Source organism: Chinchilla lanigera, unplaced genomic scaffold (assembly GCF_000276665.1).
Source record: "Chinchilla lanigera isolate Chin_1 unplaced genomic scaffold, ChiLan1.0 scaffold00036, whole genome shotgun sequence".
Taxonomy (NCBI): Eukaryota; Metazoa; Chordata; class Mammalia; order Rodentia; family Chinchillidae; genus Chinchilla; species Chinchilla lanigera.
The window spans coordinates 11,266,608-11,287,372 of record NW_004955437.1 but is presented as its reverse complement, the minus strand read 5'-3'; the positions used below and the strand labels follow the sequence as shown (position 1 = coordinate 11,287,372).

At 45.3% G+C, this 20,765-nt stretch overlaps 1 protein-coding gene across 6 annotated transcripts in view; it reads left to right on the top strand.

Moving 5' to 3' along the window:
* Rcan2 (regulator of calcineurin 2) overlaps positions 1 to 20,765 on the top strand; it is a 163,294-nt gene that overhangs the window by 119,116 nt on the left and 23,413 nt on the right. The window lies entirely within an intron of this gene.

Sequence of the window (20,765 nt, the reverse complement as noted above, 5' to 3'; positions counted from 1 at the left end):
TCCTACTCTTCAGGGTGTCATAACTGGAATAAAAATGCACTCAAAGCATATAGCATAAGGGCTTCTTTCAGCCCTTAACTTTTAGCTCTTAAATTTTACTGATCTGTTAATAGCATTTAGCTCTGTTAAAGACAGAGCAGTTCTCGTATATTAAGGATTTAGCATTAGCACCAACCAGTAGCATGATGTAGTTTTCCTGAAATCTACACAGATTCTGAGCAAGATTCTCAATTCAAGCATCATTCAGTTTGTGGAAAAATAATATAAAATCCACCAAGTCATTCCAAGCTTCAGAAAATGATAATTCTTAGATAAGTTCTCTCGTGTAGTCACTAATGCTGATGTTATCCACTGCTTCTTTTTGGACAATGTTGGCAAAAGTTGAAGACAATTCAGAGCAGTCATTTATTAGCCAGGACGAAGGAGAGCTAAGCCACTAGTAATCTCAGGTTAGGTCAACTCAGACAATTCTTTGGAGAAAATACAAGGGAATCTTTATTCTTCTTTTACAAATACTGGGAAACAAGAGTCTCCATTAGGTGTGGAGAGAGGATGGAACATGCTTCTCCTTCAGCCCTCCTTCTAGTTTTTCTTGGGGAAGATCAAGCACAGAAACACGCCTTCCTGCTGTGTCCGGGCTCTGCATTCTCTCTTGGGCCTGGGAGTCACGTACATTTGAGGGTACTTGGAGCTCTTGGCTTCTGAGGGGCTTGTACGATGCACGCTGACTTCCTTAGCTCTGCCTGGACCTTTCGCTTGATCCACCTGCATGATTATTCCAGGCCATTACTGTCGCTACCAACTCTACCCCTGAGTTCCAGTCTTTACCCCTGAGGATCCAACCTCTTCTGGCCTTGTGTTCTAAGGTAAAATTCATAAGAAAAGTCCTGGGAATATAATGAATGGGGCACTGTGGGCCCCCTCAAGAGTGGGAAACTCCTACTTCAATGTTGCCTGGTCTGGTAGGCTTGAGGAGTATACAGTACGTACCATGAAAAAGGTTTAGTAATCTGGGCTGCTGCATTTCCCTTTTTCTTTCTTTTCTTTTCTTTTTTTTTTTCATTCTTTCTTTCTTCTTCTTCTTTTTTTTTTTGTATTGGGGATTAAACCTGGGGCCTTCACACTGAGCTATATCCTTAGCCCTTTTTGTTTTCCATTCTGAGATAGGATCTCGTTAAAGCATTAAGCTGCCCAAACTTGTGACTGGGCTCAAACTGATGATTCTTCTGCCTCAGGTGCTAGGATTACAGGCATGTGCCACACCTGTTGCATGTCCGCTTGAAGCGGCCAGATGGGCCTCCTCTGAGAGGTAACATTTTAGACCAGAGGTTTCAGAATGGCTGCCTGCAAGCTGACCCATCAGGGGGGTTTATTTGGATATACAGCATTGCTTTATTAAATCGAATTCCTTGTTAGCCTTTAAATGTTCAGGAGATTTTACATTAAAATCTACATCCAGCTTCTCTTGAAAGATAGGCAGAGCCAGCATCACTGGGTCTCCCTTCTCAGAGGTGACACTAGGCCCAGCCCCAGTTGGACCTGCCCTTTCCAACACAGCATGATCTAGTCCTGCCACCCCTACTGTCTGCACCCCGCCTACTCCACACAAAGCAGGGCTGAGGAGACTGCAGAGGGAAGAGATCAGGCTGTAGATGACCTTGAGACCAGTCCAATCCTCTGCAGTGAATTCTGTGAACTGGGGGGATCTTCGGGGTGCTAAGCACCTTCATTTATCATTTAGGAAGATGATGGTGCCCCAGGAGCCCTGGCAGGAGAACAGAAATGAGTCCAGAGGTGGTTATAGTTCTTCAAACAACCACCTCTCAGCTTTGATCCCTTTCTCTTAATCCTACATGGAAACTGTGCAAGACAAACAGGAAAGAGTGCTGGGCTAGAGCCCCGAAGGCTCTGATTCCAGGTCTGTCCTTGGTCGCAGGATGATGGCAAAGCTTGAGCTGCCCAGTCTCCCCCCGCCTGGCCATGAACGACAGGGACAGCGAGGGTGGTGCTGACTGCTGACCACCTGGTAGGGTGCAGCCTGCCTGGGGCAGGCTTTGTGACTACTTCCCCAGCACCCCCTGAGCTCTGAAGACTTCTCCTGCCCAGCAGGCTTGCCCTGATCAGTGTTAAGTTGTTTACAATTTTGAAGCCTCCCGGCTTCCTGTGACCTTGCGCCTACCCTGTTGAGGCTTTCAGAGTTGGAAAGGGCTTTGGAGACCATGAGGGGCCTCCGACTTGCTGTAGTCATGTCCCCGGCAGCCTTCCAGCCTACCCTGGGATTGCTCCAGAAATGGGGCCCTTACTCTTGTTGATGTTATTTTCATGATCGTTCCATTTTCCCTCCTAGAACTTGCGATACATCAACATCACTTATCGATAACACTGTGCTCTGTAAGGAGACAGGGCAAGTCTGAACACCTAGACCAGGTTTTCTTCCCACAGAGGGTATTAGGAGATGGCCCCAAGCCTGGCCCTGCGATGCCTGTGTCCCACCTCCTCCCTTGCTGTTTGCACCTGCAGCCCTTATTTCTAGCGTCCTATTCCCTCCTGATTTTATTATGTTTCCCTTTGCTAGAAGGCGACTCCTGATCTTTCTTTGCCAGAAAAACGCTTTTGCTCTTTGAAGACAGAAATTTGGCTGTCACTCTACGCCCAGATCTTCTTGTCCAGATGAAATGTCCAGCTTGTTGGTTCAGATGACAACACTGCCAGTTCCCTCCTCCCAACCTGCCGAAGTGTTTCCCATGATCCTCCCTGTCTTCCTCTTCCCTCCCCTCCTCTCCCTGAGTATTGTGAGTAGATACCTTGGGCTCCTTCCACCCTCAGCTATTCCTGGAAAGTGCCACTAGCCCCCACCCACATTTGCCTCTTCCTGTAATTCAAACTTCTTCTGATTTTTTTCTACAAAGGGCCGATTTACCTAAACTAGGAGTTCATGATCTTTAAAGTCACTGATGAAGGATCTTAATAATTACATGTCAAAAGTCCATATTTAGCTATACTAACCCCTAGCTTTGACTCCAAGTTTACTTTTTTTTTTCCTTTAACATTACTGGGGATTGAATCCAGGGCTTTTGCACTGAGCTACATCTCCACTTCTTTTTTTTTTTTTTTGAGGGTAGAGTCTTACTAAATAAGTCATTAAGTAAGTTATGTGCTGGACTGGAACTTGCAGTACTTCCACCTCAGTCTCCCAGAGTGCTGGGCTTCCAGGCACATCCCCATGTCTGGCTGTTTCACTCCCTGTCCTCCCTGAGCAACCGTGCTCTTTGCATATGCTCCCAAGTGATCTCCACACTTCCCTCTACAGCAAGAACTGTTATCACCATCCATGCTGCACAGCCGGGAGGGGGCACTCTGCAGCACACAGGCAGTGCCCATGTCATCCCACCAGGCCGTGCCAGCAGGCACCCAAAGCTGGGGTCCTGGCTCTGAGCCTGTGCCTGGTCGCAGTGGCTGGGTCTCATGCTCACTGTGAGGGTCTTCTCTTCGTGTGTTTGTTGGGTAAAGGCTTTGGGGCTTTCACAGGATTTAACTGAAACTGTAATTACTGTTGGAAACACTGCAATGCAAGAAGGCTTCTCTCCTTCCTCCTGCTGGTTTTACACAGCCTGGAACACCTAGACCAGATTTTCTTCCCACAGAGGATATTAGGAGATGGCCCCAAGCCTGGCCCTGCGATGCCTGTGTCCCACCTCCTCCGTTGCTGTTTGCACCTGCAGCCCTTATTTCTAGTGTCCTATTCCCTCCTGATTTTATTATGTTTCCCTTTGCCAGAAGGCAAGTTCCAGGAAGGGAGAAGTCTGTCTGTTCTGTTTATTTTTGAATCCCCAGTGGGTGCAGAGGAAGAGCATAGGGACCATGTGCAAGCCGGTGGGTGAAGGGTACCAGGGAACACCCTTAGGAATACTGGTATCTTCGCTCCATGTGATTACACACACACACACACACACACACACACACACACACACGCACGCATGCATACACACACACACACACACACACACGCCTTGATGCCTTGGTTCTTCCATTGTTGAGCTCCACACAAGTTGTGGCTGAGACTTGAGGTGCACATAGCCACCTCTGAGCCATCTGTGTTTGTCACTCAGGTTTTACTCCCCTCCCAGTGTCACAGTGGTTTATGTTCATGGAAGCTGAGCTCTTCCAAAGGTGGGGACCCTGCCTTCTCCATGATTGTTCCCCCAGGCACTCAGCAGAGTGCAAAATAAATAATTAATGAATTAAGAAATACTCCTTCTATAAATCGGGATTCAGAACCTCAAGGTGGGCATTAGGCCCCTGTGGGTGGATGTGGAGGTGGAAGCCTTTATCCAGCCAGTACTGAGTGTCCGCTGTGTTCCAAGTCCTGCCCTAGATATACCAGGACATCAGCACAGAAAACAACCAGAGATGCTTTCCGTTGGAACATCCGTGGAAATGGGAGGAGGCAAGCATAGGCAAAATGGTGAAGTTAAATGCTAGGCTCCAAGTGCTGTGTGCTAGAAAGAAAAGGAAAAAAGTAGGGCACAACCAGGGATTAGGAGGAGGGATGGGAGGAGGGATTCTCAGTGCAGTGGCCAGAGTGGAGCTTATGGAGAAGATGGCATTTGGGCAAAGACTGAAGCCTTCCAGAAATATTTCCTGAATTCCCACAGCAAGTGAGCCCCAGGCCTAAGGCCTGAGAATTCAGAAACAGAGTTCGATCTCTAGTGAGAAGACTCATGTCCTCCAGATTCGGAAAATGTGAGAGCCGCTGATATACAGCGGGATGCCAAGAGGCCCTGAGCATGGAGAGCCAGCTCTCCAAGCGCTGCGTAAATGTCACCCTCCCCCTGTGCTGGCTCTCACCTCTCCCTGCCCTTTTCTATGCTGCCTCCTAGCCTTTAGAAGATCCGAGGTGCTCTAGATAATAACGCTGAAGCTGTGTGGCGCAGCTCCCTGAGGCTGCAGGGATTTGGGGACCTTGTGGAATGGCCATTATTCAGGAACTGTGCGTGCGCCCTCTCCACTTCTCAACCATTGCCATGGGGCTGGGGTTCCTGGGAGCAGCGCTCCATGCAGGCAGGGAGAAGGCAATCTCAGTAGAACAGCCTGTGGACAATCCCCATGGTTTTGTTTGTTGGAGATGGAAACAGGGCCATCTTGAGACCCCACAGCTTCTTTTGGACACACTGCCTGCTGCTTCTGGCAGTGCCCTGCAAGCTGTCTCCAGACTTCAGCTACATGGCCTGGACCAGGCCTCCAGAGTGGGAACCATGACCCAAGCCACCACCTGAGAGCAGGCGATGTGCGGCTGTGCAGTAATGTCCGTACTTCGGGATGGTCAGCTTCTCTGAAGTACCTCAGGTACTAAATTGGTTTAAATCACTGCAGCGCTTCAATTATCTCCTGAACCCACACAGATGTCGATCCTGGTCTTGGCCCCTTGCCAGCAGCTGTCTCTTTGAGCTCTGTGGCTAACAGAAGCGCATTGATTCTGGAATAAATTGCCCCTGTAGGCGATGTGTGTAGCTGATTGGTTGAATTTAATTCATAATCATACTTTCCTGGTAAAAGATCAGAGTTTTCCTCTGAAGTTGTTAAAGCGTAAGATTGACTAGCAGTTGAAATCTGATGAAGCCAGACCAAGCAAGCAGAGACTCACTCAGTGCATCTTTGCCTGAGACAAAAGCGGAAGTGAACGTGGCACGTGGTGACGGGAACCAGGAAGCAGGAACGGGGACGGCATTCAGGGAAGCTGGGAAGCAGGAGATATCACAGAGGACAGGAGACAGAGTACCTCTCATTGCAGAGCTAGCTGTGGATTCCACAGGAACCCTGAGGAGCTATAGGGGTACAGAACAGAACCTCTGTCCAGGGAGAAAGGGGGAGCAGCTGTCCATTGGCCCTTCTCAGCCACCATAGGTCAAGGTTGCCAACTGCCTGCTCGTCCTTTGAGGCCACGCATTAATGAATACTAAGGGACTTCTTGGGATGTCTGCCTCTGTCTGCAGAGAAGCCAGACAAGGACCCTACCACCGTGAGGGCACTGGCAGACAGGTGGGGACTGGCAACTGTGTAGTGATGCTCTAGATGTGCATGTCCAGTGGAAGCTCTGTACTGCTGACTTCATTTGCAGTCCACTCTGCTCTGAGAAAGACACAGATTATTTGCACCCTTCCCAACGGTGTAGTGCTGTGCTGGGGCCCCTATTCCAAACCTGGACAGGAACTGCTGCAGCTGTCACCAAGGGTGTGGGGAGGTATCCACACTGGACTTGACAAAGTCTGACGTGCTTAGTGGTTGCTTTTCTGACTCTCAACCTCTTTTCTGTCCTGTACCTGAAAACCCTTCCTCGTCAGCATCTTCCAAACCTGCCACGTAAGCAGACAACTGCTGAGTAGCTCTGAGCTTCCTGAGTTTAAAGAGTCAAGATTTGAAGGAGGGAACGTTTTCCTAAACAAGACACAGAAATAGCGCTGATAGAAAGATGGACAAATTGGACCTTATTAAATATTAAGAACTCTTGTTCATCAAAAGGCCCCACTTGAAACAAAAAGGAAGGCCTCAGGCTGGAGGGGGAATCTTCACTATGTGTATGTCTGAAAAAGGCCTCATTTCCAGAGTGTATAAAGAAATCACAAATATAAGTAAAAGCAAACAGCCCATTAAAATGAGCGAAATACTTAGACATTTCATAAAAGATGACACTGAGATGCCAAAAGCAGCCATCAGGGAAATGCAAACAACCACACTGAGATACCATTACACAGCCAACAGGGCGGCTAAAAGCAAAAGGACCACTGGTGCCAAGGGTTGGCAAGAAAGAGGAACAACTGGGATTCCAATGCAGATTATTACAACCGCAGTGGGGAGCTGTGCCCCATGTCTTCCAGAGCGCTCTGCATGTCTGTTCTTGAGATAAATGAGCCCATGATCCCACCAGAAGGTGACCTACTCATAAGGATGCCAAGGTGGAAAATATTCCAGTGTCCATATAGAGAGATCGGGTGAATGAGTTTGGATACAGTCACACCACGTAACACTCTCATGGTTAGAAGGTAAAAGTAAGACAAAACAGATTTTTAAAACATTTATTTTCCATTTACACAAAGTTTGGGAATAGGCAAAATGGGTCTGTGGTGACAAAAGTCAGAACAGTGGTCACACAGGCTTTGGGGGAGGTACATGTTGACTGGGAAGAGACTTCAGAGGTTCCGGTGATATTTCCTGTGTGGAGTGAACAGTAGGCACCGTGCTGTTGGCCATATTGCGGTATAAAAATCAGTGAGCTCTGTGCTTTCACTTGTGCATTTTGTGTTCTACCTCAATAAAAATAAATTAAGAAGGGCAAAAATGAAGAACAGAGAGTCAGTGACACATCCTACCAGCAAGGATCCAAGACTACTACAAGTGAGACAGGAAGTGGCACCCTACTGAGAGTGGAAGGTGTTGGTTTTGACGTGGACACAGGAAGCCATCAGATGTTTACTCTCAGCCATGTCGTCTAGGAGGTCCCAGGTTCTCATCTATAAAATGACATATTGCTGAGGCTACATCGGGTCCTCCTCATCAGAATTACTGCTTCCCACCCAAGACTGGGGCAGGGACTCCTCTTGAGCTGTCTCTGCTCTGCTGAGAGACCTTGAGGAGCATAGGCCCAAGTAGGAAAAGAGAGCTTCAAATGCTGTGCATTCCACACAGAGCTCTGCTTGGCCAATTGTGTCCCAGCCAGCATGTGATGACTCCAAGAGTGAGTAGCTGCAGTTCCTCTTTCACCCCCACCCACCACACAGTTCCCTGGACACCCCTGTCACGTTAGGGTATGCCAGCTTCCAACAGTGCCATGTGATGGTCTGCTGAGCCATTGGTGTTTGAAGTTGAGCTTCAGTACCTACTCTCACTATGACCTCGACAGTCACACAAGCCCCTGAGGCTCACTGTTCTCATCTGTCACCAGCACCTGGAGCTGTGTCGGGAGCAGACAAAGTGACATGTGGAGAAGCCCCCGGCGCCTGTGCCCAGCCAAGCTCCCTAAAGTGCAGCTATTGTCCCCAGCATAGCTGGCATCTGCCACACTTGTCACCAGGGCCCCAGGCTGCCATTCATGCCACGTGCCATGATAAAAATAGCTTCTTAGTTTCATAAAATTGTAAAGCAGGAAACAGCCTTAGAAATGATCTTGTTCCACAGAAGGATTTCTTTAAGGTCCTATGGGTGACAACACAGGTGGAAAACTAGATTATGCAAAAGGGACACTTTATTGAAAGAGTTCAAGAACTTTTGCAGCCACAGCAAAATCTAAACAGTGAGCCCACAGCAGGGCAGAAGCAGGGCTCTGCTGCTGCCCAGGAAGCAGGGTTTGCAAGTCCTTGGGCATTACCTTGAATGTGACTCAACTCGGCTGTCCCCTGGTGCTGGGACCCAGCATAGCACTTGATGTCTGATACAACATCTATACTTAATCTAACCTAAACAGAACTCTGGCCTTTCCTGTACAAAATCTGTTTCTCTTACTAGCTCCTCTGTTTTAAAAATCACACTGCCAACCACTCAGTCACCCCAACCACAAATGTGGTCTTCTTGTCTGTTTTCTTCTCTGCATTCGCTACCCCAGCACCTCTGCTCATTCGTCTGCAGATTCCTTCTCACTCCTCCAGCATAGACTTGGTCCTATAGCCCTCTCCAAACCCTGCAGGACTTTCTACCGTGGCGTGCATAGTCCTCTGCCCTGATCCTGCCTCAACAGCCTAATCAATGACGTTGAACCTTTCAGAGCTTTCTGTGATACAAACAGCCCACTGCAGCATGGATGCCATAGGTTTGCCACCACTGGCCTAAGTGATCTTTCAAAAATGCAAATTGGGTCATGGTTCTCTGCCCCAAACCTCCCCCTGGCTATCTGTTGTACTTTAAATGCAAACATGTTCCTGTGCCCCCTGAAGGTCCTGTGTGTTTTGATCTGTTGGATCTCTCTGAGTGCACGCCCTTTTCCGCTGGGCCTCAGCACAAACTGGACTTCTTTCTGTTTCCACCTGAAATGTGCGTCCCTTGATTTGCCAAGTGGCTGGGCCTTTGCGTCCCCAAGCTAAAGAGCACTCTTTACCCAGATACTCCTCTTCCCTGTTGCTTCCTTGTTATGTTTTCACATTGCAGATCTAATGTATTTTTTACCATCTGTGTCTACCAATAAGTTCCAAGAGGACACTCTTATGGTTTGTGTCTAGATATCCCCCAAAGCCTCATGCAGTCATAGGATCAGTGGCTGTATCCAGAGTGTGAATGCTGGGATTAAGGTTGCTGGGATTAAGGGTGGGTGATTGCTGGATCACTCCACTGATTGGACTGGCACTGCTGCTAATCCCAGCAGTCTGGATAAAATAAAAGGGGCAGAAAGAGGCTTGTCTTCCCTTTTCGCTGTTGTTACTTTTGCTGTCTTCCACTGCCATGAACTATTGCCCCTCTGCCATGTGCCACCCTGCCTGGGAGCCAGCCCATTGTGTACTGAAACCTCTTAGGAACAGAGAGCTAAACAAATCTTTTCCATTTTAACTTTGGATGTCAGGTATTTTGTCTCAGCACTGAAAGGAAAGTAACTAAGACAGATACTACCTTCCAGTCTTGTTCAACAGACTAGAACAGTGCTTTTACTGGGTATGTGGTGGTAGGTATGTGTCATAAATGACTAAATGAATGTGTCAAACTGGTTATAAAATGTCAAATGCCAGCCAGGAAGGGTCTTGGAGGCAGAATTGGTCTCTTGGATCGTTGGCCTCCAGCTAAGGTCACAGGGCTCCCCAGCACAGGTGCAGCTATCTGCGGGGCCACCTCTGTGTGTCTCTGCAGTTCTGGCAGCATTCTAGGAGGGCTCTGTCCCCATTGTACAGATGCAGACACCCATGCCCAGAGCAATAAGAGACAGCCTCAGCAATGGGGATTATTATTTTCTACGTTGGCCAATCATGCTTCGTCTGTCTTCGTTGAAACGACTTCCATCTCTGTTTTAAAACCAATGGTGTGAACTCCATGTTGATAAACATTTCCCTTCAGCTACACCTACTTTGTTTTAACACTAGGCTTGGAATGCTCATTTCCTCCTACAGGAAAGAAATGTGGCCAGATTTTCACGGTGGGGCAAGATGTTTCAGCTTTCCCACACAGATATTTTTGTTGATTTTGGCTTTTTGCCCTTCTGGTTTTTTAAAAATACCAATAGATCCTTGGCATTCCTTCAGTTGTGAACATCTTAGTTGAATAGCCTTTCTTTTTCTTGCATCTGCTTCTTAATGAATGCCTGGCATTTGCTGGTAAATTCTGAAATACAGGATCCCATTTTAGTTTCTTCTTCTGACTGCATATCTTTAGTCTGTGGCCATCTAAGAGTAAAATATGTATCTGATGAGGGACAAGAACCCAAACTTGTTTTTGGCTCTATACAATTTTCAGTCTGATGTTCCTGACCACTTTTTTTTTTTTTAACCTTACTCTTTTGAAAAAAAAATAGGTTGTACAGATTAAGTATACATCTTTTATTTTCCTTCTGAACATCATCTAAGGAATAAAAAGTCATAACCGGGGCTGGGGATTTAGCTCAGTGGCACAGCACCTGCCTGGCAAGCTCAAGGTCATGAGTTCGATTCCCGGTACAGGAAAGAAAACAAAAAAAAAAAAAAAAAAAAGAAAAAAGTCATAACCATATATACCCTCATATAAAATTTAAAAGTGCTACAAATTTGATTTGGTAGCTATAACATGTAATAGGCAAGGTGTAAGGTAATTTTAATTCCATTTTATTTCCTAATTTTTTTTCTCAGGCAACTGTGAGATCTTTAACAGGGAAGTAAAGCTATTTAGATACAGATGAAGTGATTGCATATTTTAAAGTTTTAGATGGCATATTTCTATAATAAAACTTTAATGTAGCTATTTAAGCTGTTTTTGATTAGAGTTTGCATGTTAAATCCTCCCAGTTCTTTGATGTTGAATCTACACGTGCTTTATATTTAAAGTGATTTCATGCAGGGAGCATATAGTTGAGTGTTGCTTTTTAATAATTTGATAACCTGTCTTCTAGTTTATTTGCTTAGATCAGTTAATTTATTATGACTATTGATATAGTTTGATTGAAGTCTTCTACATTTTTTATCGTTTCTGCTCATGTGTTTTTTTGTTTGTTTGTGGCCCACTTTTGAATTAAGCATTTTTAATGATTTCATTTTATCTGAACTATTGATGTCTTTTACTATCTTTTTTTAAAAATTTTCATCAACTTCCCTAGAGTTTACAACATATGTACAATATATGATCTTAATTTAATTACTCTATTTTCTTGTGCATGGCATAAGATTAGATTCTAGACAGCTGGTACAATCACCTTAGAACCACTTGAATACTGAAGCTATCTTTCTGCTGCTGTTTGTTTTTCTTTGCAATTGTGTGTGTAATTATAATAACAATAATTGAGCATTTACTGTGGGCCAGACAGTATTGTAAAGAGTTTTACCATTATAGACTTAAGCTCTCTGAATATTAATCTCCATTGTACAGAGGAGAACAGTGGGGCAGAGCAAAGTCAGGTACCTCACAAAGCAGGAAAGGGCAGATCTATTTTTATTTAAGGAGAAACTAACAGGGGAGGATTTAATCCACAACAGTAGGTGGGGGGAACAAAGGCTCCTCAGTAGCTTATGTTTCCATGCAAGAGAAGGGAGAAAAGCCCGGGGCAGGGCAGTGGTGGCCACACTCAGCCCTGTGACAGGAGCCTGCACCCTGTGAGTGCTGTGAGCCACTGCTAACATGAACTGCACTGATTTTGTAAGGTGCATCTAATTTGAACATTGGTTTTTGTTTTATAGATTTACAGGAGCTATAAGAAGAAGATGATTACACCAAGTTCTACATTCATGCATATTAACTTTTAATGTATTTTACTTAGTATACATTTGCAATGTATAATAATTACATTCACTCTGAGGAATTGCAACACATACGCATTGCATCTTGACCTCTTTTACTCCCCCCTCAGCCTCTCCTCCTTCCCCCTTCCCACACGCCCTTCCCACCACCAAAAAGTCTACCTCTCTATTTTCTATCATCTCTCCTTTATTGTGCTCTTTATTTATAGCCTGGGGTTTGCATATAACAGAAACTATGCAATATTTAACCTTCTATGTTTGATTTATTTTAAGATTATAGTATCAAGATTGATCCATTTTTTTGTACAAATGACTCAAATGTATTCTTCTTTATGGCTGAGTAATATATATGCTATATATTTATATATATTGTTTATAATTATATATATATATATGAATATATATGCCACATTTTCTTCATCCATCTGTTGCAGGACATACAGTTTGCTTCTAAGATTTAGCTATTATGAATTGTGCTTATAAACATGGGTAAGCATGAATCATTGTGATAAGATGTCTTTAACACTTCTGGGAAGGTTAATAGAAGAGGTTTAGCTGGGTCAAATGGAAATCCTATTTTTAGTTTTTTGAGGAAACTCTATAGTGGTTGTACTTGTTTACATTCTCACAGCAATGAAGATGGGTTCCTTTTTCCACTATAGCCTCACAAGTACTTGTTGTTTTTTGAGTCCTGGATGATAGCTAATCTTAGTGGAATAGGGGGGGATCTCAGTGTTACTTTGATTTGCATTTGTCTTCTGGCCAAAAATGCTGAATGTTTTTCATCTACTCCTGACAATTTGTACTACTACTTCTAAGATGTGTATGCTCATTTCAATTACACATTACTTTGATTGGCTCTTTTATTTTGCAAGGTCTGTTTTTTTTTTAGTTCTTTATATATCTGTATATTAGGCATATCTGAGGAACACCTGGCAACATTTTTACTCATTCTATAGATTGCCTCTTTACTCTACTGATTGCTTCCTTTGCTATACGGAAGCTTTTTAACTTGATGTGATCCCATTTATTGATTCTTGGTATTATTTTTTAAGTACTTGGGGTTCTGTTCATAAAGTCCTTGGCTATGCCTATGTCTTCAAGGGTTTTACCTGTTTTCTCTTCCAGCAGATTCCATGTTTCTGTTTTATATCTAGTTCTTTCATGCATTAGCGAGTGAGAGATGTGGGTCTGCTTTCAGTCTTCTGCACATGGATAATGAGTTTTTCCAGCACCATAGTTAAGGAGGCGTCTTTCCTTCAGAGCTTGTAACTTTAGCCCCTTTGTCAAAGATCAGATAGTGAAAGCTGTTTAGGTTTGCATCCATGTCTTCTGTTCTACTCCACTGCTCCACATATCTATTTTGTGCTGGAGCCATGCTGTGTTTATTATTGTAGCTTTGTAGTATAACTTGAAATTGGGGATTATGATGTGCCCCGCTTTGTTCTTTTTGATCAAGGTTGCTTTGGCTATTTTGGATCCCTTCCAGTTCCATATAAATTTTAGGATTGATTTTCTAAATCCACACTAAGGAGTCTTGCTTAAGCTGCCTGTAGATTCTCATCAAAGTCACACTGGTGTGTGAAGGGAAGAGACAAGGATGCCACCATCTGGCCCCAGGTGATGGCAGGTCACCTTCCCAGACCAAAAAGAGGGACTTGGAGGATGATAAAAGAAGCACAGGAATAAACAACTGCAGCAGGATTTTGAGAAAGTTTTATTTACTCTTCATGACTGCTTTTCTCGTTTTCTCCTGGAAAGGCATATTGATTTTTCGCAGCATTTTCTCATACAAGAGGAAGCCAGGTCTGCCCACTCTACTCAAGCTCTCATCACTCCTTTCTTGAGGGTCCTAACACCATTTTGAATCTTCACAAGGCATTTTGGGAAGGGGTGGCCTCAACAAAGCATCACGGGGACCCCAAGGAAGCTGCCTGCTACACAACACACCACTCCTTCCTTTCCTGAGTTTGGGACTCCTGAATGGGAAGGATTCCTTGTGACAGGCAGGGGTTCTGAGCCAGAGAGCTGGCCTGCTCTCCACACTCCCTGCCATGTTGACCATCTCTTTTGGCTGCTTCATTTTCACCAACTTCAGCTTTTATTGCATCTTCACCATAGCCTGTGTGGGAGGCCCGGCTCTTCTCTAGCTGGCTCCCTGTCAAGGCAGCTTGCAAACTGCAGGCAGAGAGGGCAGAGACCTGGCTGCCTCTTCATGGGCTAAGAAGGATTCACAGGAATCTAGCCTCTATCCCTCTGCTGGTAAGCGCAACACCCTCCCTCCCTCCTGTAAGGACAGGACAGAGAGAGAGGGAGAGAGAGAGGGATAGAGAGAGGGAGAGCTGGCTGGACTTGCTGACTTGGTGGGCACTGTACCTTGTGAGTTACAGAACACTTTCACATGCAGGAATTTTCTAATTGACACAATAAGCTACCAAAGTGGGAAGGCCAGTATTTTCTCACCTTATAGATGGGGAAAGGGAGCTCTCAGAGCAGCCATTTGTCCAGTGTCTTCCCAGAGTCCCCTGGTCTCCCCAGAACACTTATAAAAAGTGGCACTACACAGCCCCTGAGAGAACCTCACAGTTTGGCCTCTAGTTAGCATTGAGACTTCTTAAGAGGTGAAATTGATGGGCATGAAAGCCTATTAGATGTGTCTGCTTAAGGATCATGAGCAATTTACTTCATAAAGTTTTCAGTCTAAAATTCAGTCTGAATATGTCATAGGACAGAGCAATTCTTGAGCAAAATCAGCTTATCTCAATTAAGAGTGGAGGATGTGGAGGGCCTAGGGGTTCAGAGGGGACACAGTAAGGAAAAGCACAGGTTTGCATAAACACAGCCCTTTCCAGGGTAGATGCCCATCCAGTCTGTCTTCCCCCGCAGAGAACCAAGCACAGCATCCTGCACTGGGCCCCTGAATGTCTATGAAACCGAACAGAAAATGGAGACTGAGCCTCCTTTGAAAGGCTCTGTGAAGCCCGTTTCCACTATGGTGATGGAGAGGTGTGGTCATTCACAGCTGCTTCCTGTACAGTCTCATCCTCACAAAGGATCTTTCTGGTCTCCACAGAGGTCCAGGGAACTTCTCCTAACCATACATGGCATGCCAGCCGGAGAAGTCTGCCTGGTTGTAGACTTCGTCATACATCTCGTCTACCGCCCCCACTGGGATGCCATTGGGCTATTCTCTAGCTTCCCAGACGTCCTCTACACATCCTTAGCTTCTCAAGACTCATGCTCATGGACCACATCAGGGAGTAGGGTCCATCTTTTTTCTGGCCAAAGCAGAAATTGAAGCCTTCCCCTTTTCCTATCATATTTGTCTTCTAGCTATTCTTAGAAATCTGTGTCATTGTGAAAAGACATTGCATTTGTGGGGAAATCTTATATCTTTAGTTTTCAGTAAAAAGAAGGGATGTGTGCTATATAAGAGGCATTTACCATGGGTTCTACTTGTTAATAACATTCTGGATGCCAGGCACTTCACACAGCTCCTACTTCATTCTCTCAACCACCAGGCAAGGTAATAAGCATTGTGCCACTGAATAGATAGAGATAAAGAAACAGCCACCCAAAGAATGGGCTCCTTATCTAACCTCTGTGTAAATGGCACAGCTGGAATCGTGTAAGCTATCTCCAGAGCTACCAGAAGAAAATGTTGGTGAGAAACATTTTCCATAGTCAGATTCAGGACGTGCTTATCTTTGAGTAACCAGAACAACGTGTCAGTTCGCGCTTAGAGGGCACCTCGCAGAGTGATCTTTCTCAACGCATAGGTCACTTGTGTCAGTCATCTGGGTTTATCCCAGACCCACTCAGATTAGGACCTCTGTGTCTGTCTGCAACTTTGCCATCAACACTTAACATATCCCTCAGGTAATTTCCACATTCCCAGCAGATTATGCCAGACGCAAAGCCCAGAACACTGAGAACAATATTTCTCAAAGTGTGGTCTGGGACATTTGTGTAAGCTCTTAGAGCAACTATGTTGGATACAGAGTTTTCGGCTCCGCCCCTGGAAAGAGGGAAACACAAAGGTCCATTTGTAGTTTTAAATACACATTTCATGTTTCCATCAAGCACAGTTTTACATACACACAGTCCAAGAGCTCAACAGGGTTCCAAAGTGTGTGTCTATGTGTAAGTAAACTAGGACCCAGTCCCTCTTAGTGAACTAATAAATATTTAAGGAAGCAGCACCAATACATATTGACCAAGACATCAACACCGTCAGACAGCACTAATCGAGCGCTGACCTTGTGGCACAGAAACTGATTCCGGTAGGACTGGGAAAGGGGCGTAGGCACAGAGAAAGAGGAGAGGAGGGGGAGAGGCGAAATAGAAAGGATTAAGCTGTGGGATGTACGTGTACCAGCTCCCTGCCATGGAGGTGTTCATTATGTACTGCAAGCATGTACTAATAATATGTCTAAAAATAAAACAAGGGCTATCCTCACCCCTCATCCCAAAATACAGCGAGGTGAATGAGGGCTGGGAAATCAGGTGGTTCTTACAGAGGACAAATGTCTTCAGCTGCCTCATAAAGGTTTGGTAATTAATACTTTCTCAAATCCTGTAATGCATGGAGACTACCATGGTCACCCCTTCTCCCAAACAAGCTGCAGTGAAGACCTCTTCCGAGTCCAGGAGACACCGGAGGAGCCAGCCCTGCAGTGCGGTCACCGGATGCTCAGGGTGACTCTCACCTGTGTGACTCACAGGGCACCAGCTCTGTGTCACTGTGACTAAGGCTTCTCACACGGTAAAAGGCTTCAGAGCTATCAGGCATAGACAAGCTCCTCCCTCACTCAGCATCTGCCACAGCTGAAGCGCCATCTACCCAGGGGCCGAGGCAGCTCGCTATTGCCTGCAACCCCATGTTCTGGTCCATGGCATTTTGTTAAAGCAAACCACACCTTTCCCTGTGACCAGTTGTGGGATCATGTTCGCAATCACCACCCTTGAGACAGTCACCAAATCCTGTCTTCCTAGCCCTGTGGGTGCTTCGCCATGGGAGTCCCACAGCAGGACAGTCCAAGTCCACTTGGCCAGGACTCCATATTCATACCTCATTCTGGTGGCCGCCTTGGCCTCCTAAGCCTTCCACCTAAAACATGCGACATTTATTATAAATTTTTTTTGTGTTTATAGATTAGAAAGTGGCGGCTCTTGTTAATCCAGTGTTCCTCCTTTTTACCCCTAAACTCTGTGCTATGACTTATCTCAGTTCTCCCTGGGGAATCCCAGGGGTACATGTAAAGTCTTCAAGGGGCTGAAAGTACTTTGGCTAAGGCCACATATGGTCAGAAGACTTGAAATCAACTGCTTGTGAGTGCAGCCTGGTTCCTTTGGTGTCCAGACCCTTTCTGCATAGACTGCACAGACCGGTTGAATCACTGTCATCAGCAGCGCCGCTCTGCCTGCACTAGCTCCTTCCTGCTCCAGAGTATGTCCAAAGAAACTCCAGAGGAGATGGAGAGATGCTTGATTCTTTTCATGATTGAGTTCTTAACCCTACACCATAGTTTTTGCCATGAACAGGTACAGACTTACTGCTCCTGCCCCGATTAACTCCTTCATCCTTGAAGGCTGCCGTTCAAGCGACTCTTCACCTCCGTCATGCACCCAAACAATGAACGACATGCTTGATGTTGTAACCAGCTTTGCCGGAATGTGATTTTTAATATTACACACCAGCCACATCTGCATCTTCTTCTAAGTCACCTTCCTCCTGGACTGGATAGCGGGACCAGCTATCACCTGGGCTCAGCATGTAGGTCTTGAGAAAGTTTTATGGAGCGTAAAAGGAACTGGGTGTACAAGTAGATCTTTGCTCAGAACTTAAACCTGTGTTATTATGGCCATTAGGTTGGCCCATCTTTTCCCTACTTTAAATCCCCATGATGATTGTGTAATATCAATATTTACACTTATTTGCAGTTCTACTCCTGCTCTTCTTGTTCAGATGGTTGAAATATGTTGATATCAGCTGAAAAATCCTATCCCTGAGTGCCCATGAGGCTGAACTAGGACCTGGACCCTCTTCTGGGTGCCCTGCACCTCCTTATGTGCCAGTCATTACAGACCCACTGCCCGCTGAACAGGGCCAACCAGAAAGATCCCTGAGGACTGTGGCATCACCCTTGGTCTGGGCTTAAGATGTCTTACCTCTGAAATGAAGGCTTAGGCCAGATCTCTGCATTTGCCTCTGGAGTTGGCTTTTGGGAAAAAGTGTAAAACTTTATTTGCATGAAAGGCCAGGAAGGACCTGAAAGCAATTCTCTGCCAAATTGATCTGTTCACTTGAGTCCATCAATAACCTCAAGTGTGAGATGACTTGCATGCCACCCTTGAATCATAAAGATGGATTACTCCTCCAAACTCTGGCTCAAAGGTCCTGAAGCCAGCTCTGGCTTCACAGCATGATTTAGAAAGTGAGCCCAAAAATTTTTAATAGATGAAGACAGGGAACCTCAAGGATTTAAGACGGCATCATTTTCTCTTAACACTTATCTGTGACCTGTTTTCAAGGTTGTCAATAACCGCAATAATTGAACAGTAACTTAACTTGTAACACTGTTGGCTATTTTTTTTTTTTTAACTGTTGGCTGTTCAAGTGATTTCTCTCTCTCTTTTTTTTTTTTTTGTAATTGATTGGACCAAGGAAGCAAATATACTCATGGTTCAGTTCATCTTTTCGTGAGTCCTTTTTTTTTTTGGTACTGGGAATCTAACTCAGTACCTTGGGCTTGCCAGGTGGACGCTTGTACCACAGAATTATATCCCCAGCCCTGAGTGATTGGTTTTTTTGATAACTATATTTAAATCATTAGGGGAAATTGAGTTATTTGTTCTAAAATCCATGTCATTCAGTTTTCTCTTTTACATGATTAAAAACAGGGGTCCTGAGATGTAGCTCAGTGACAGAACACTTGCCTAGCATATGTGAGACCATTGACCCAATCTCCAGCAATGTAAAACAAAAGGAGGAGTTAAGGGGACATTGAATTCTACATCACCCGGGGGGAGACAGAAGTGAATGAGATGGAAATGTTCCCTGGCCTTGTGGTACTACCATTAGATTTGATACTCAGGGAAAGAAAGTTATTAAGGTGATGGTGGAATGCAAATTAGCACAGTGATTAATGGTGCAAGCACTAGGGAAAAACATACTCTTCATTAACTCTGTGACCCTGAGTGTAGTAGTTAACTTTTCTGAGCCTTAGTCTTCTTATCTGTAAAATGGGGCAGCAATACTTATCCTACAGACTATAAATAATAACATACCATACATTTCAAAAAACTAGAAGAAGGGGCTGGGGATTTAGCTCAGCGGTAAAAGCGCCTGCCTGGCAAGCGCAAGGTCGTGAGTTCGGTTCCCGGTACCGGAGAAAAACCAAAAACCAAAAAACTAGAAGAAAGGATTTTGAAAGCCTTTACCATAAACATAATGATATATGTCTGATAGACACATTTAAACAGATTTAAACACACATGTATACAATGTATTGAAACATACAAGGTACTCCATTAATGTATATACTTTTTATGTACTGATTTTAAAAGAAATTTAATTAAAAATAATATCTACCTTACAAGTTAATGCTTTTCAGTAGTATCTTTGCAACAATGCCTGACATATAGTAAACACTCAGTATGTCATATTGCTGATTATTAATAAATTAGGACCGCTAATAAACAGAAAATAGCAAAATAAGAGAAAAATGTTTAGCTCTGTTCCCTGAGGCTCCCCCAAGCTCAGAGAGGACCATTTGGGCATGCTAAATGAAACCATTTGAAAGCCCTTGTAGCACTGCCAGCCTCCCACTCTGTGCGGGTAATTCAGGTCCCCCTTTCATGTATTCGAGGTCTTTGCCTTCTTCGCGAGCCGCCTGCAGCTTCCTGTTCTGTGAACACATGTTTTGAAGGGTAGATCAAAACCTGTGGCTGCTTTCTCATCACCTGGGAGGCAGATTTCATATGCACCTGGGATTTATTTCTGATGGGAAAATGAAGAGATCTTCGTGTGCGCACCCACTGCGGATGTGGTTCAAGATGGTCTCTGCTCCCAAAGCCAGCCTGGAAATCCGGGCCTGTGAAACAGAGAGAACCACAGATGGGACCTGCGCAGGGCCACCGTTAGCCACACACACCTGTCAAGAAGCCAAGTGGTTCCCTCCTACCTTTCCTAAATAGCTGGGCCTGGAGAGTTCTTCTCTTCCCCTCCCTCCCTCACACCCTAGCTGCCAGACCCTCCCACAGGAGTCTCCAGACCAGCCAGCAGCTGAGGAGGTAACACCTAGGCAGCATGGGCCTCTGTGGTGAGGACTGGGCTGATGTCTGCTCCAGAACTATGCAGAGCTGTACCCTTCTCCCAGCCCTTGTGATGGTAAGACAAGGTCTTGCTAAGTTGCTCGGACTAGCCTTGAGCTTGCTGTCCTCCTGCCTCAGCCTCCTGAGTAGCTATACTTCCAGGCGTGCTCCACTGTGTATGGCTTGACAAATACTTTTAACCTCATCTTGAGAAATGAGCACTTTGCCTGGTATGTGGGGGTTTGATCACACACACACACACACACACACACACACACACACACACACAGAATGGTTATAGAAAAAAAGATGAAAGCTCTGTTCCTGGCTCAAAAAGCCCCATCACCTCCACATCCCACCTGTATGCGCACACGTCTGCACTCACTCAGCTCCTGGAGGAGCCTGTGGCTTGCTCACCACCTTCCTGAGAAGTGACCTTCATTAGTCCCCAATTTCTGTCCTGAAGACAAGGACCCCCGGTCATGGGGGACGGACTTCTCTGCCCGATGACTGCGTCTCACACTGTAATCAGGGTCTCTGCAGGAGCAAGTCTTC